At 32.6% G+C, this 18,406-nt stretch overlaps 1 protein-coding gene and 1 pseudogene across 1 annotated transcript in view; one reads left to right on the top strand and one right to left on the bottom strand.

The window, feature by feature from the left end:
• Positions 1-18,406, bottom strand: part of KCNH7 (potassium voltage-gated channel subfamily H member 7) — a 415,423-nt gene that overhangs the window by 269,373 nt on the left and 127,644 nt on the right. The window lies entirely within an intron of this gene.
• On the top strand, positions 14,952-15,071 carry LOC111739431 (annotated as a pseudogene).

Raw genomic sequence — 18,406 nt, 5'->3', positions numbered from 1 at the left:
ACCAAATTTTTTAAATGCCATGTTTTTTGAATGAACTATGAAGTTTTCATGTAGTTAATATCTAGGAATAATTTTTCCAATGGGGAGCACCCAAATTGTAAATCAATTTGAAAGTAAAAATAAGAGGCAACTGAGTGCCATCTTCTGGGGTGATATTAGTGTTATCACATTAGCTTGGGATGCTCCCAGCATGCATCATTTCATCTCTAAAGTCATGAATAAGAACCACTGCTGTAAGCCAAAAGTCAGAGCTCAGAATGATCCAGAGAAATGGGTCTGTCAGTTCGCAACTGAACATACCAATAGTAATAGAGGCAGAAACTGGATGAGTTCATAATTTTCACAAAAAGAGGAGCAGATTGTGCTCCTCAGGATGCCCCATTAGGGTCTACTTTGCATTTTTCAATGCTTTTCTAAGGTCATTCATATGAAATTTTGCTCATTCATAATATATTCCAATAATAATCCTTGTAAATCATCGATTATGTTTGACAAAAGAAATAATCAATAATATGTGTAACTCACTTTTGTGTCTAGTAGGTATCTAATAATCGTAAAAAAATGTTGAATGATAACAAGCAGTACCTGCCTTTAGTTACTCATTTGTTTACTGCTATTTGGCTCTGCAGTGGGCAAGGTATAAGGATGATTATTCTATGTGATTATGTCCTGGTCAATTGCCATTTATAAGGAAAAGATTAGGTTTTTTATTTCTTATACTCAATTTTCTCAAACAGGAGTCACAGATATATTTGTTTGTATATGTGGGAGGGAGAGCTTCCAAAATTTCTACAGGATAATGTTTTCTAAAATTTTGAATTTCAATGATAATCTAAAACTATTAAAATAAGTCTGTACTTGATCAATGGATTATTACTCTGTAACTGGCACTGCTAGGAGATGTCCATGCCTCTGTTTATATTTGTTTTTCATGAAGTTGGTGACACATGGTACAAAATCTTTAATTTAAAAAAAATAAATGGCATAATAAGGTAGGTAAGGGTATGGATGCTAGAGCCCAACAATTTGGGCTTGAATTCTGGAACCACAATTTACATGCTATATGACCTTGGGTGAATTACTTAACCTCTGTGTGCCTCAATTGTCTCATCTGTAAAAAGAGAATAATAATAATAATATCTGATTTGTAGTTTTACTTTGAAGATTACATAAGTTTATTCCATGGTAAGCATTTAGAACAGTGTCAAGCACATAGTAAGCAAATAATAAGTATTAGCTATCATTATTAATGGGAAAACTGTGTGCTTAATACATAAATAATAAATTTGTGTAAAAATAAAAAGCCAAATAGTGCCAGAGGGTGCTATAAAAACAAAGGTTTCATAGTACAAAGAGAAGAGAGAGTGGAAGTTGAGTAGTCATGGGAGATGCAGTAGTATAAACGTGCCACACACACAGACTAGTCCTGGGTGGACGTGAGGGAAGAGAACTGCGGTGGACATTGGGATGGCACACAAGGAAAATGTCTGGGTTGATGGTAGCATTCTGTTTCTTGATCAGTATAATGATTATGTGAATGTGTTCATTTTGCGATAATTCAGAAAGCTTTAACCTTATGATTTGTGCACTTTTCTCTATGTATATTTCAATAAATAAGTTAATTTAAGTGAAAACATAGAAGATGCTGATGTCTTCCTCTAGTCCTCCCCCAAAATTCATGACTCAGTACTCAGCACCATGTTAATGTTTTTCATGCTATGAAAGTTGTTTAGTATGAACCACAGCAACAACAAAAATCATCCCATTAGTGTTGCTGGTTGAAGTGTTAGTAGTTTTGTTAGAAGTTATTGTAAATTTAGGTTCTATAATTACATGTGAGCTAAAAGCATAACAGGAGTTTGCAACTAGTTTTAAGTATATACACTTTCTCATAACATAAATATACTTCAATTTAGGACTATGATTTTTTTCCCTTTAAAAGGAGTCCTTATTCATTTAATTTGCTTGGACATATTTAGGAGAAATAGATTTAAAAACAAAAGGCATGAGAGATAAAATTTTGAAAATCTTAACTCTTGAGCACTTGTCATTTGCTTCTGGTTATTGGAAATTATTTTTTGTCTGTTATTTTTTAAAACTAATTTTCTTCTTATAAAAATTGGTTGTAATAAATTTATTCTCATGACTTATTCAAAAAAGATAAAGTCATGAAACCGTAGTTTTGACCCTGTTTAGTGGTCGGTTGTATCTTAGCATACTGTACCGGCACCATCATTATATAGGGGTCCTATGAAGCCAGAATGGTATAGCCAGACCTTCCTTTCTTTCAATTTTGTATGTATCTGTTATTGAAGAAATATTTATCCAGCTATTATTCTAAGCAATGGAGAGTCAGTATTGTTAATATATACATATAATATAATGAGCAATGGAAACCTGTTACTCAAAGGTCATTTTTAGAAGAATAAAGCCTTTCTGCTGCTATTACCCACTTCCTGCCACTTGTAAGAACTTATTTATTAGTAAGTCTAGTTGTTCTGAGAGAGAAAAGAGCTTTAAAAATTTGGGGAATTTTGTAACAACATATTTAGGTCTAATATACCATGGTCATAGTTTAGTTAATCTGTATTTCAGGGACTGTGGCAACAGCTAGGGATTGATAAAGTTCTATTTATTTGTCAAAAAACATAAGTATTATGAGATAAAATATTGAAAGAATTTTTGACAAAATGTTGTCCACTGTTATTTCTGTGTGGTGGGGTTATATATGATTTTACTTTCTTCTTTATGTTTTCTGTAATTTATAATTTTAAATAGAGACATTAATTGCTTTTGTAATCAGAATAAAACAGTAAATTGTAAATTAAAAATCCTGAAACTAATGTGTTAAAGGACCTACTTGTATTTGCAGTGAACAATATCACAATGCTTAGCTAGAACCATGGAAAACCATCATTTCCTGAAGGTTCATCCAAGAATAACCCAGACAATAAATGATTTGTCAGTTAATACATTTCAGCTTAAGAAAGATTTTCTTACACAGTGCCTTGTACTAAATTTGGCTTGCTTAACATATAGAAGTATAGATTTTTTTGCATTCCTAGACTAAAGGGCATGGATCGGAAAAAAGGCACAGAAGAAAGATGACATTGAAATAGAAAGAGTTGAAGCACAAGGTTTAAACTTTAAGCATTGTAAGAGAAAGTGTAATGCAGAAGTGGTTTTCCTGCTTAATGAAAAAGAACTCTCTTGAAGGGCAGGGTGCCTATTTGTTTACAGAGAAACACATAAAATTTTAGTATGTTGAGATTTACAACCCTATCTGTGTCTGTGAAGTGAATCAGAACATCAAGTTTTTTACATGTGCACATGTCATTTGATATTCAAATGAAGCGTATAATTCATACAGTTCAGATATTTAAAAAAATAATTTAATATTTTCAGATCTCCAAGCCAAAATTCTTCATTTAGCAAATTTATCACTACGGCATTTTAGAGTTGAAAATAGCCTTTGGATTTATCACTTGTAATTTCCTCATTTTTGAGATGAAGGCATTGATGATGGAGAAATTAGGTGACTCATTCAAAGTCACCTAAATGGTAAACACAGAGTCCACTTTTGAACCTTGTTCTTTTATCTTTAGTCTGCTTTCTTTCTGTTAATCTTGTCTAGAATGATCCTCAAACATTTGACCAACCTCTTCTAATATGCCATTCCAACAATTTACTCTTTGCAAGTATTTTTCCCCTTTGACTTTGTTTTTTATTTATAAACCTAAAGCCATTTTTAATTCAGCCTCATGTGGCTTATTGAGAACAACTCAAGAAAACTATCCCAGTATGTCAGAATTCACAAATGCGAGACACAGTGTAAACATTTCTAATAGAGGCATGAGGTCACATTAGGAAAGTGTCTAATTCCATAGTATTAAAGGATCTTTTCTGCATGTCTAAATTTATATAGACATAATATTTCTTTAATTCAGTCATAGTATTTTCTGCTATCAACAAGTAATATTTTAGTATCTGCTGGGTAGCTAGAAAATTATTAGTCAATAATCTCAATATAAAATACATTTTTGGACCATGCCTTCAGAGAAGCTAACATCTTATTTAGGAGATAAAATATACAATTTAAAAATTGGTGTGGTATAAAATAATATACAACGAAAGCCAACTGAATATATTCTAGTGACAGAATGTATAGTAAAGGATGGCCTATTATGGATGGTCTAAAAGAAACACTAGAATTATTGGGAATGGCTCTGTGATCAAGCTGGAACTGAGGTAGTGTTGGGAGACTGGTAGATTTTCAAGGTGGGAACATCATATTAGCAAGAAAATAGAAGCAAAGAACTCAGGGCAGGGATAGAAGTGCCTGGTGGGGGCGGGGAGGATACTTCAGCTGTATTAGGACAAGTAAGATGAGGCCAGAGTGGAAAGTTAAGATGCAACTGAGAAGCTAATGAAGCTGTTCCGGGAGGACTTTGCCAGGGCCTGGCCTGTAAAACAGGAAGGAACAAAACTAAAAATCAGGAGAAAGGGAAATTAGATAGGACATGAAAACAGATTTACTTAAACCTTAATAGTGATTCATTGTCACTCATCAAGTTAGGGAAGATAAAACGAAGCAGAACAAAACAATAAAGCAGATGGCCCATGCTAAAATGAGAAGTTAGCTCAATGAATCTTATCTTTCTTTTCCTAATCAGGTGAATGATAATCTGACGATAGTAGAACAAAAACACTTCAGTTTACAAATAGTTCTCTGACATAACTGTTCAGACCATAAGCTGATTTTCATGTGAGAAGCCAACCAAGTCAAGGAGATTGAGACGTAAAGTGGGAAAGTGTATTCATCGTATATGTGAGAAACGTTTAGTGTATGGTGGGGCAATGTCTTTACCTATTGACAGACATAAAAATCATCTTATGGATTTTGCTGTCATTCTATATACTCTTTTTTAGTAGAGAAGGAACTAAATGCTAAAACATTAAAAGCAATGTCCCAATTGCAAAATCTAAATTTAAAAGCATGTTTGCTTTCTTTTTTAGCTAGAGGTTAAAAAATCAGTTTATCCAAGGTGGTTAACTTTTCTGTCAACCAGAGGAACGGATATAGCAATTCATTTTTAATCCTGAGTTTTTGCTAATATTATCTCCCAAACAAAAAATAATGATTTTTATTACTCAAGGTTAGTTGAGTGCAAACTATACTCTATTTCAGAGCCAGAGATAACATTATCATCCTTGGCTAGTTATGTGTCATATGTCATGGTTTGGTCATATCCAGGGAGACGATGTACGTCACATTTTGCAAATCTTGCCCTACAGGTAAGTGTAATCTGTTCGAGCTTTAGGAAAATTCTGGGAGGGGTTTACCTAAATATCTGAACAAAGTTGCATGCCTTAAGAAAAACATCTCTTCCTTCCTTTGAAATGTTTCCTTAAGTCCCTTCTATAATTCTATATTTTCTTTTCGATTTCACCCTTTTCAATATGTGCCTATGCCTTATAGGTCCAAACCAGTTTCACAGACAAACCTGCTAGGCCAGTACAAATTCTTGAGGGTCACCAGCCTGTCTGGCATACAAGCAGCCTTGGATAAAAAGTTTCAACAACTGTTTCATTAGAGATGAATAATTTTCAGAATCCTCCAGATTCCCAGAAAAGCCCATATTCAGTATGGAAAAGTATTTTTGTTTCTTTGTTTTTTAGAAGAAACTATTTCTATCATAGTAGTTAGAGCTATTAGCTGTCCACAGGTCTTGTCTAGTTTTATCAGGGTCCTCATGAACAGAAAGAAACCAAAAAGGTAGTGTCCCAACAATGAAAATGCTCATTAAGAAGAATATGGCTAGGAACAACCACAGCCTTGAAACTGACCCTGACTGATGAACTTTGAACCATTTTTTAGACAGTACTATCTTTATTCCCTACTCTCTCATTTTCAAAACCTTGATGTTTCACATTGCTATGTATTTAGAAAATTATGTGCTTAGGATCAGTGGTCTGCTGGGTCCCACTAACATTGCTTCATATTAGTTCAAAATGACTCCAAAGTGATTCGTGACTTTTGTGAGACACTGGTTAAACACAACTATTACTAAAAATTGAATGATATAAATTTACAATTAAATAAATTATATTAAAAAACACAGGTAACATATATAAAACTCTTATTTTCTAATTATTTTATAACATTTTATTAACATGTATGCTCTTGAGGTTATTTATGATGTTGTGTCTGTATGGTAGAAATACTTCATAACTCCACATTCAGTGTTATAACATTGGTAGCATGACATCAGATATGTTGGAAGTATTTGCCACAAAAATTGGTAAACACAACAAATCAGAATTTCCCCCTCCAAAAAAAAAGAAAATATTTATTAAACATTTACTAGCACACCACTAATAAAGACCTACCATTTTGAGGGCAGAGCCATTAGGAAAAATAAAAATATGTTCATTTAAAATTCAGCTTTTTCATGCATGATAAACACCAGAATGATTTTCTCTGGCCCAGGAGCTTTTCTAGTAAACAGAAAACCATTGTGTGCACAATCCTAGTTACTTTTATCATGCATTTCATCAAGAAATGTTTAATTAAAGCATATTTCACTGCATATGGGGAACAATTAAAATGCAAATTTACTAGTGATAATTTATAATACATAAGACAAACAGTAAAGTTTTGAGGATGAAATAAAAACTCATTAAGCAATTAGGAGGATTATAGTTCTTACCAAGCTATTTTATTGTATTAAGAATATTAAGATAAGAATATAGGGATAATAATATTTAGGAAACTTTTTAAAGTGAATTCAGTTTTCCAGTTAAATTATGATTTATCAAGCATTCCAATGCAACTCATCCTTTCACTGTTATGAATTTTAAACAGGGTATAGGTATATTTTAGGTAATTCTATGCTTCTATGTTCTCATCTCTTTGTACTAACCTTTATTTTTCCTTTTTCCATCCTGTTTTTCTTTTCTGGTTTCTGCTGTCTAATATGCTACTTAATGATATGCTGTGTTTCATTGTCATTCAACAAGTGGGTGTAGGTGCCTTATTTCCCAGAGTTCTATAAGCTTCAACAGTGCAAAGAGTCCAGAGATGGAGTCAGAAAGATCTACAATGAATCCCTTCTCTGCCACTTATTAGCTATGTAACTTTTAGCCTCAATTTTCTTTGTGAAATGGGCATAGCACCTGCTATCTTGCCAGAGTTATTGTAAACCTGAGTAATAATGCAAAAAAAACTCCCCAATTTTCCAAGTCAGTGTCTGACACATAGTTCATTTTACATAAATAGTGTCTAGTATTTAGTATTGTGATAGAAAATACTAAAGACAATACTTAATTATTGTATGAGATATAATTATTATGGTTATTTAGGTTTCTCTGTTATTCAGTAGCACAGGAATCTTAAAAATATTTTTTTCTAAAAAGACAAACATAACGTCTAGTATGAGTAAATTCAATTCAAGAACTATAATATGCAAGGTTCAGTTTAATCTGCTTGTATAGTTTCCAATTAAAATGTATTTAGTGCCTTTTAGAGCCTTATTGACTCAAGTGAAGACAACAATGGTGTTTATCCATCATGCATTTTTCTAAGATTGTGGCATGCACTATTGAATCTAAAACTAAATGGTTTCTAGAACCTCTATTTTATAGAGGATGCGAGTAAACATTTCAACGTCTTTCAGATAAAAAATGTCAGAGGAGGATAAGAAAGATAAGGAGCATGAGGAAGATAAGCATTTACTACCTTATTCATAACCGGCTTTATGAAAAATCTGCCTTCTACAATCATCCTAGAACTTAAAAAAAAATTCAACAAGGGTGAAGAGGAAAGAAGAAATGTCTTCTTTTAAATAGTAGAATTCAGTCAATATTCCCCTGTCAAATAACTAGAATTTTAACAGTACTTTTACTTAGTGGAAACATTCAGAGGAAAGTTCACTTTTTATATCTACAGAGGAAGCCTATTACCTGTCTCATTTTCAGCACTATCCATTTGCTAGAATTTCCTGGTTCGCTTAGGTAGATATCAGGTCAATTTCAATTATTGTTTCTCCTGCTTCTCATTGTTTGAAGACATTGTATGAAGACATAGAGTGATTTGTCAGCTTCTTGGCTACAGACTTAATGGAATAGTATTATTTCCATCCATTAATGACTTTTAAACCAAAAAACAAAGAATTTTAAATTTCTGTAAATATCAAACTTGAAATTAAAAATGAAAATACATTTTAACTATAATAAAAAGCAAGTTAATATAATAAAATATGCAGACAAGATAAAGTGGAAGTTTCTTCTGGATTCTTTTAAATTATTTTATTTTTCTAGGATCATTATTAGTAATTTACTTCATAGACCACTGCTATTTATTTTTTAAGTTTTAAATGCTGTTTGTTATTGCTCTAGGCCAGTAGTTTTTTTTCCTATAACTCACGGAGACCCTAGTTTGAGTGAATTTTCACCACTAAGATTATTTTGAAAACAGATCAAAAGGCATTGTTCGGCAGGTAGGGTAACAGTTTTGTCTCTTTCTCTATTGAGGTTTTATAAGCAAGATTCCCACCAACTCAATTTAATTCTCATAAAAATTTTTATAGTAGCAAACTCTTAAAAATGATGAATTATATGTAAAATAATAAATATTTTATCTATAACCCTTTATAATTGAAGTCAGTCCACTATAGCAAGGAGTAATATGATTAGTTAAGTCACAGCTACATGTAGAAACAACAGATTATTAGGAGATCATATTTTCCATAAACATGTGAGTTTTTTTTTAAAATTCCATTGCAATAAGGCCAAAAATTGTTCCTTGGACTTACATTTCCTTCGTCCACCCTTCAGCTAAAGAGCAAACCAAGACTACTTGCATAATTTGACAACTGCCTCTAAAAATACCTTTTATTTTAACAAATAATCTCACATTTTTTCAAGTCAAATATTTCTATTCTATGACTTTTTTTTTTTATCAATTAATTTTAAAAAATCATACCAGTCATTTAAAAGCATGTAAAACAATTGTGGCCTTTGAGGAAGATTTTAAACACCAATATTCCTGAAGTTGTTAAGATTGGACAACGTTCTTTTGATAGATTCAAAGAAAAACCTCATCTTTTTCTTCTTGTAATTTCTATTATTGCTGATCTATTGGAATCATGACATGACCAATTGTGTTTAGTTCTAAAAATCTGATAGCTTGAATCTACTTATCATTTAGGCCTTGACAGTAGTATTGTTTAAAGGAAATTAAGGTTGATGTAAACATTAGATTTTATAATCAAAGTTACGCCATAGCTACAATGAATTGTAGATCTTGGAATCCATGTCAAACCATTCTAAACAAAATCTCCTAGTGTACAGACATGGACACTCACATGCACACACACACTCACATGAACACACATGCACACACACACACACATTTTTGCATTTGTAATGTCAAAGTGTTTGAGTACTATAATAAAAATATAGTGTACAAAATTTTGAAAAGATTTTGTGACAGTGGAACAGATTGTTTACTACTTTATTTTTCGACTGACAAATCCAATAGGTACAAGGGAGTCTCTAGATAACTTGATTTTTCTCTACTTATATTTTAGAGTATACACCAGCATAACACTATTAAGGACAAAAGCAGTGTTTGAAGTGGGCTGATAAGGGTTGAAAAAAGTTCATATTTGTGCTTTATTTTCAATCATTGAAAAATAAAACAAATATTGGTGTTCAAGAATTAGGGGCCACATGGGAGAATTTGAAAGCCACATCAAAAATAAACGTAATCCAATAAAAGTAAACACTGTAAAGTAGCCAGCACATTGCAAGTGATTTAGCAAAAGAAAGTATGAAAGAGAGAGATAGTGATAAGAAAAGAAGTGTTGGAGTTCCAAAGAAAACTTGTAAACAATCTAGAGACTATAACTAAATAAGTAAATAAAAGAAAAAAATTACATGGTCATTTATGTTGTTTAATTTGTAAAAAGGTAAATGATCGGCTTTAGATTATATCTACATTGGTAAGAATGCCAAATAATCCACATACAAGTATACTGAATAAACAGGAAAATTATGTTTTTAGAATAAGAGTCTCTTTAAATAGTTTATTCACATGAACTATAGGCTAAGAGTCTTTTATCTGCTAAAATTACTCATTAAAAAACACATCCAAGAGCCTTTTAGCTTAACTCTGATCCTTCATTTTAAAGGTGCTCTTGAGTAAATGACTACAAAAACAAACAATAAAAACCAAACAAAAACAAAAACAGAAAAAAGACCTCATCCAGCACACATGCATCTGTAACCCTAGAAATAGCTTAAAGATAAAACATTATAAAGGAAGAGAAGTGGCTAAATTTTTAAGGGAAATAGGAAGAGTAAGATTAAATCAGTAGTTTTCAATTATAGCATGTGATTTGTGTTGTCTCCAGATCAGTTCTAATCATACATCAGAAGAATGTCACATATTCAGGAAGTATTAAAAATGAGTAAGGTAACACTGAGAATTATTTCATGTTTAAACAGCATCAAGTCAATGAAAGGTCATTTTCAATGTATATGTAATGTGTTAGTACATGAGCACATACATCCAATTGCAAATCGGATTAGTTAAGAAAAACTACTGATGGCAGGAGGCAGAAGGCTGTATGGTGTTCGGGTGGTATTTATAATTTATCGCTTAGAGAAAAAACTTGGCTGAAGGGCAGGAGAATGTTGAGCATGTAAGTGGGTAAGAAAATATAACAAAAACCTTATAAAAGTCGATGACATTTCTGATTTAATGAATAAAAAGAATAAAGACAATTTCTAAATCTCTGAAAAATACGTGGCAACATAAGCTGAACACAAATATAAAAACTTTATGTTTCATGTTAACAAATACTTAAAAAAGTAAGACTGGCTGTTATCTCAGAGGAGATTAGAGATAATAAGGAGTCAAGATATTAAAGGTACAAGAAAGAATATTCTATTGCTGTTAATTTCAAATGGTACAGAGATTTCATAATTTAATAATAAGCCTGTGAGGATTAATGAGATAGTTTTCAAAACCCCTTGGAGAAAGGTGCTATACAACTATAAAGCCTAGCTATTAAAAAGTATCTACATATTTTAATAATATATTCTCTCATTCTGAAAACATATTTGAGGAACTGTAATTAATCACCTTCATCCTAATTCACTTATCTTTCAGTAATTTACATAGTGTATTATGAATAACTCTCATCAGCATATCAGAACTTTGGAAATAGTGAACAGACTTCTGCTGTTTTTTGGAGGCTGGGACTTTTCAGATAGAGAAAAGGCATTTGATGTCATTGAGAAAGATATCTACAATGAGTCATTGAAACATTAACCCAGAAGTCAGATTTTCATCTCCGCTCTAACAGTTCAGCTTCAATTAATAGGGTTATTTCACTCTGGCAGAGAGACAGTGGACATGCACAGATCTTTGCAGTATTGAACACTCCAAGAACCATCTGATGTGTGTGTATACTTGATACTCACATGAGGAGTCTGGTCTCTTATGATTCTTTAAGCCCCTCACTCAGAAAGTCGATGTTACAGCCTCTGGCTGTGAGCATGCATAATCAGAGGCTGTATGTATCATGGGTTCTTGTTCTTTCCAGCAATGTGCTTCCCAGGCAGGAGTAGAAGACAGGTTATTACAAAATTATTAAGAAGCATATCTCACAGCCAAGATACTGCCTAGAACACAACTTCTAGCTAACTTATAGTCAAATGACTATACAAGTAGTTATTATTTCTGAATTTTTCACTAAATCTAGATATCTTTATTTTGCATTGTTTTTGGGTACTAATTATATTTGTTTAAATGAAATTTCATGTTTTTCCATAGGAAGAAACTTATGATTCCACTGCCTGTGTTATTTATGAGTCTATTAATTTTATTTTTCCTATTAATTGGAGTATTTTTGTATCACTATTCAATAATAACCAGTTATTGAATTTTGGGGGGAATAGCAGTAACATAGTTTTCATAGAAAACTATGAAAGCATAATTTTCAAACTTCTTGGAATCCTAAAATAAAAATAGACAGATTAACAAAACGATTAACAAAACAGATTAACAAGAATAGCAGTAACAGCATAGTTTTCAAATTTCTCTGAACCTAACACAAAAATAGACAAATTAACAAGACAGCAAAACCAAAAACCTATGAACAACATTTATAACAAAACTAGATGACAAGATATCACCATGACCCCAAATATAAGCTTCTGAGGACACAATGCTGCCAGTCACAGGCTATGGGTTACTTGGGTCTTTCTGGGAATAAGTAGAGGGAAGTAATGGGGCATCTGATGGTACTGAGAACCCCAAAATGTCAAGAGCTTTTCACTGGAAAGCATGGTGGGCCAAGTTGAGAATAGAAGTTGAAAATGAGAGTGGTTTTGCCTAGTACAATAGTCAGTGAGTACAAGAGACCCCAGTTAGGTATGTCTTCAGAACACAAGAGGCTGCAAGCAGCCTAGGCTCTATATCTCTTAAAATTGACATCCCAGGGCCCCACTCTATGGGAAAACTACTGGAGAAGAATCAAAATTGGACAGAATACTGACAAAGAGATTAAAGAGAGAGATGGTCCACATAAAAGCAGGTAAGAAGAACAGCTGCAGGAAATCTTGGAAAACAAGGCACCGTATTTTTTGGATCACTATGAGAAAACAACCAAAAAGCTCTGTGTAGGTAGAAAAGATATCTTGACTCTTACATCCCCCTAAAAGTTCATAAAGACAAATTTCATACAAAGGAGTATTATTCACATAAACTATTCTTGAGGAATCTACCAGTGAATGATCTTCAAACAAATCAAATGATTAAAGGAGGCAAAGAGATAAGGACTGAGGTGACATCAAGCATACAGTTACTTGTAGAACTAAGACTAAGTAAGGGTTAAAAAAGGAGAGCAACTCAGCCATAAGCAGAGATGAAAATTGCGATTTGCGACAACATGGATAGACCTCGAGATAATCGTGCTAAGTGAAATAAGCCAGACAGAAAAAGTTGAAAATCACTTATGTGGGTTTATATCACTTAGGGACATAACCCTAAAAGTAACACATGAATAGGACAAACAAACAGACTCATGGACATGAACTATAGACTAGTGGTTACCAGAGGGTATGGGGTAGAGGAGGAGGGGGTAGGTAGACGGTTAAAAGGAGTCAAATATAAGGGAGTAGGGGGAGGGTGAAGTGGGTAAAGGGGATCGAATATATGATGGCTGAAGAAAACTGGACTTTGGGTGGTAAACACACAATAGAATATATAGATGTTAAATTACAATGTACACCTGAAAATTATATAATTGTATTAACCAATGTTACCCCAATAAACTTAATAAAAAAATGAAAAAAATAAAAGGACACCAAGACTACATATTTAGGTAATGTAAGGGAGGGGAGAAATAATATGTTAAATATTTTACAACTCTTTTAGGAACTATATTTATATTATGTATTTAGAAGTATATATACATCTAGTACTGTTATTCTGAATGTTACATGTGTAATATGGTATAAACTAAATAATTAATTACAAGTTATTGTAATGCTATCATCCCAAGTCCTTTGTTACCAACATTTTTGATGTGGAAGATACAGAAGATATTAAATAAAAAATAATAATAATAAATACTAAAGTCCTGATATGAATGAGAAATATCCATAGAAATTCATGAGGCATTTTATTTTTACAGATATATTATCTAACGCGCTCTACTAGTAAGACCTAAAGACAGTGATCAATGCTCCAGTAATGAACATTCCTTGTACTCAAGTTGTCACCTTGAAATGCCATTTCTCACAAAAAGAAACAGACTACAAGAAAAAGCTGATTCCAGGTCTGAAACAGAGATGGTATAAATAAGCCTGCGCTATATTATCATATCAAATATTGAAGAAGCTAGCAGAAACTGCTGCTAAGCTCGTGTGAGAAGGCCTCAGGCTAAAGTAAAGATGCTTCCTCTATCAAAATGGAACTATCTGAACTTCAAAAAAGAATAATTACAATTGATTTAAACTCTTCAAACATATTTAAATTAAAAAATTCTTAACTATATATAAAAAATCTAATTGGCCTTTGCAAGATGATAGAAATCAATTCATTTTATCTTGAAAAACGATAAATAAATGGAAAGAATCTAGTATTTAGTCTTGGTTCTTTCAATTTAGTTAATCTTTTCTATATGGTTAACTAAATAGAAGATGGTGAAAGGGTCTCTTTATAAAACTATTTCAATTAACAAATGATAAAGAAATGCCAGAAGTTGGTAGCTGTGAATAAATTAATGAATTTAGGCTTTGAGCATCAATAACTGTTAGTATCTCAAAGTGAGAAGCCACCAGATATTATGTGCCTCTTGAGAAAAGAATATGCCACCACCCATAGTCTTGCCAAAGGGTTGGGGATGACTCTGATCCAGTCTCTGAATCCAACAGCCAACTTGCAGGAAATACAGAAGACAGAGAATCACGTTCCACTGTACTAAGAGCACACAATAAGCAAAATGCAGACCATGGGAATGCTATAGGTCGAATGCCCTAGGTACTAGTACAAATATACTAAGAAAACTCAAGGACTAGAGGGAGAGACTACAGAATAAAACATACTTTAAATTGAAAAAAAAAAATGAGCAAGGCTAACTAAACTGTTTTCTATGAATATACACTTGGATAACAAATTTAAAAAGAAATTCTAGTAATTAATCATTATTAAGGTTAGTGTAATGGTTACTTAGAAAGGAGGGAAGGAAAGAGGTTGAAATTGGTGCAGAGTATGGAAAGGGCTTCTGGGGCAGGTGATTTAGTTTTATTTCTTGACCTAGGTGAAGATAGAAGAGTATCCGTCTTATAATAATTCATAATGTCATACATTTGTTTTGTGTGGTTTTCTGTATTCGTGCTTTATTTCATAATAAAATGTTAAAAATAAAAATAATAACGACTACGACCATGCCACCCTGAACAAAGCCAATCTCATCTGATCTTGGAAGCTAAGCAGGGTCGGGCTTGGTTAGTACTTGGATAGGAGACCACCTAGGAATACCAGGTGGTCTTAAAATAATAATAATAATAATAAACAACAATAACAACAACAAGTTGTCAATCTAATGCTGAAAAGATTTAATAAGTGAAAAATATTTTTGTTTAGCTCAGTTGCCTCATTTTATAATCCTGTTATTTGTACTTTTAATCTCTTTGACTTTCTGTCTGATAAAAATAACTTCACATTGTTGGTGTCTAAATCTCTGAAAATGAAAAAATAATATTAATTTTCCCAAGGTAGATTCCCAAGGTAGTTTGAATATAAAATTAATGCCACCCCATTACTCTCATAGTTTTCATAGCACTTACAAATAAGATTCAAAGCTCACACACTTGGGACAGGTGAACTGAAAATCGTGGTGTCTAACTCATCTTTTCTCTAACCCCCTCTTCTCAGTCTTTGGGCCTGTTACTCTTTTGTTGTAATCCAGACCCATAAAACTTTAATTCCTACAACGTGACATTTTACATATACGAATGGAATACTGAAGATATCAAGAGAAAGTGTATCTTAATTAATGCCTCTGTCTGGAAATGATATGTACTCTAGCACTTAAGGTTATAGAAAACCATAAGGCAGTAATCACTAAGTCTCCCTTTTAATTATTCCTTCTGCCTGTGACTCTTTCCTTTGGGTCAGTGAATATAAGTTTTTGTTTCATAGGATAATTGTAATCTACCTCTTTTTTACTTTCTTTGCATTGCTTATTAATATACCATATTTTCTGAAAAAAGTTTCTGTACTTCATACGGCTCCCACTCTTTTTTATGATAGTTCAAAATTAGAGACACCTGAGAATCAACTGTATTTGAGCAAAACTCAAAGAACTGTATATTAGAAAGAGAACTAGCTTTGAGTCAAATAGACCTGTATTTTATTCCCAGGTTGTGCATTTACTTATTCCCAGGGGAAATTACTTTATCTCCACGAGATTCAATTTCTTCATTTGTGATGTGGAAACCACAAGACCAGTATCACAGGGTTGCTGTAAAGGTTAAATGAGAAAATGCATCTAAAATATTTGGTTCATTTCAGACACCCTCTAAATAGTATTTACTCTCCCTTACCTGTTAAGCTTTGTATTCTCAAGTTTATGTTTTATTCTAGGGTAACTTTAATTCTGAAATAGTCACTGGGCAGAAAAATATTTTATTTGGCTAAGCATTTTGTAGTTTTAAAATTCTTCCTATTTTCTTTCTCCAATAAATTTATTTTGATAAAAAAGATACGATGGAATCAACATCCTACATCCCTAAGTTATAAATTTGTTTTCTTATTTCTCTCTTCATATTTCTCTTTATATTTTTACATTTGTTACATTTGTAATCTGTTTGAGATTTGATAGCCTCTTTTTTATTTGCTTTTGACTTAGTAAGGGCTAAATTACTCATGGATAGCCAATAATCACGTCTAATAACTTAAAAAAATAAATAGTCCCTCCTGTTCTTGGTGGGGATAAAACAAGAGGCTTCCTTTTGAATAGCACAGAAAGAGCCATTTAGTTCTACATCTCTAAGTGTGTGTCCCCCCTCCCACTGCTCTCCACTGCTACCTTTTCTAAAGTATGTAAGCGATGGAAGGGTGGGGGAAGGCAAACATCATGACTTAAAAAACTAAAAAGAGAGAAATATATAACATATATATTTATTTTATATATATTCATTATATATATATATATGTGTATATATATATATATATATATATATTCATTAAATGAGGTTATGACACCTTGTGGCTATGACAAGTCTTTCAAGTTGGCATCTGCCTCTGTAGTATGATTCCAGTAATGGTGGAAAGAACCCCAAACTTGAGAAATCTTCACACATTTCTTTTCTTTTCCAAAAAAATTTTGAGAGCTTCTAATTAATATGTAAATATATAAAAAGTTGAGACTGACTACCCCCTGGCTAGAGCAAGTACTGTGATTGTGGAAGTGGTGTGTTGGGGGAAGAGGCATGATGAGATACATTATCTTCTGGGGCTCCAGGCAAGAGGAAGAAAAAAGACATTTTGAATATCACTACAGGAAAAGACCAAAAGCAAACACTTTTCACCCATTTACAATTTTGCTGTGGAGCCATGAGCCGCTATGCTGAATCCCTGCTCACACCACAAGATGACTATCCTTGTGAGCAGGAAGTCAGAAAGCCCCGTGGTCCAACTTCTCTGCTTTCCTTGCAGTGGCAAAGTTTCTAGCCTGTAAGGATCATGATTTGAAATACGTAGTTTTGGTGTGCATGGGAAAGGAAACATTGATGAATTAAATATGATGAAACTGCCATCCCTTGCTCTACTAAGCAACCACTCCAGAATTCTACATGTAAAAATGTAAATATTTGCAGGGAGTCTCTGCTTTTAAAAAATCCATTACTTTATGATTGTCAGCGTATTTGAAAAATAAAGATCCTTTCCAACTTTTCGAAGCTAACAGAATTTGTTTCTTAGTAATTGTGTCAGAGGTTTAAAAACTGTTGCTCTCAGTTTTTTCCTTAACATTTAAGAATCTGTTTCTTTTTTTAAGTCTGTCAAAGGCTTTTAAACAAATTGAAAGATTGTTGCTCATTCAGTTAGGTTCCCCCACCCCCACCCCCCTGGATGAACATGATACAACAAATCTGTTTTGGTGTCTTTAAAATCAGAATTTTGGCTTATTAAAATAGTTAAATATTGGTTGCTCTCTTTAAGGCTCTGGGGTTGTTCTTTTGAAATGGAATTATTCTTGTGTTTGCTCTATTGCCAGGACATTGGTTTCATAACTAACTAAACCAACAATTTTTCACATACTCAAATGCTCAGTTAATAAGGAGTGACAGTATATTATACTCCTGGCCCTTTCAGAACTATTATAATACATTCAGTGAATTGTTACTAAGGACACTGTCAAAATATAATGGTTCTAAAGGAGTCATTGGGGAAAAAGGAAAAGAAGCCATTTTGAATATTGCAAATATAAATAATTAGGACATTCTAATTCCTGTGGTTTAAACTTTATAGTTTCTCTAGTGTAGACATCTGAAAACTTGTTTTCTGTGGGTCATACATAAAAAAATTTGCTAGTGGTATGTCATTGATGAGTTACCTGGAGAATTATGTTTAGCAAATATATAGATATAAATATAATTTTTTTCATTATAGTCTATTTATATCTTGTAAATGTTCAATAACTGCTTACAGACCATTTCTAAAAATTTACCTTAGTTGCAATCTATTTACACAATATTTTTAATCTCTTTGAAATAACTTTTCTTACTATTTTCAGCACCAAAGTATCTAGAAAAAAATGATATTGACACAGAAACCAGATATGCTAAATTTTTCTAGGGATGGCTAGTTTGAGTACATTGTCTTCAA

Source organism: Pteropus vampyrus, unplaced genomic scaffold, assembly GCF_000151845.1.
Source record: "Pteropus vampyrus isolate Shadow unplaced genomic scaffold, Pvam_2.0 Scaffold2, whole genome shotgun sequence".
Lineage (NCBI taxonomy): Eukaryota > Metazoa > Chordata > Mammalia > Chiroptera > Pteropodidae > Pteropus > Pteropus vampyrus.
Note: the sequence above shows the minus strand (reverse complement) of the source record. Positions and strands in the feature narration are given on the sequence as shown.